Raw genomic sequence first — 304 nt, 5'->3', positions numbered from 1 at the left:
GGCCAGACTGAGCGTTGGAATCAGGAGATCGAGCAGTACCTGCGTGCTTTCACAAGCCACAGGCAGGATGATTGGGCGAAGCAGTTGCCGCTCGCGGAGTTCGCATTGAACAACCGAGTTCATTCCACGACCAGGCACTCCCCTTTCTTCCTGCATCAGGGGTACCATCCTGAGATCCAAGTGCGGATCAATCTGATGTCCACGATGCCCGCTGCCGCCGACCGGCTTAAGATTCTGAAGGAGATTCGCGATGATACGCGCTCTGCACTCAAGCTGTCAGCCGAGCGCATGAAGGTGTACTACG

The sequence above is a fragment of the Postia placenta genome (assembly GCF_002117355.1).
Source record: "Postia placenta MAD-698-R-SB12 unplaced genomic scaffold POSPLAscaffold_18, whole genome shotgun sequence".
NCBI classification, from domain to species: domain Eukaryota; kingdom Fungi; phylum Basidiomycota; class Agaricomycetes; order Polyporales; family Adustoporiaceae; genus Rhodonia; species Rhodonia placenta.
This window is presented reverse-complemented; position numbering follows the sequence as displayed.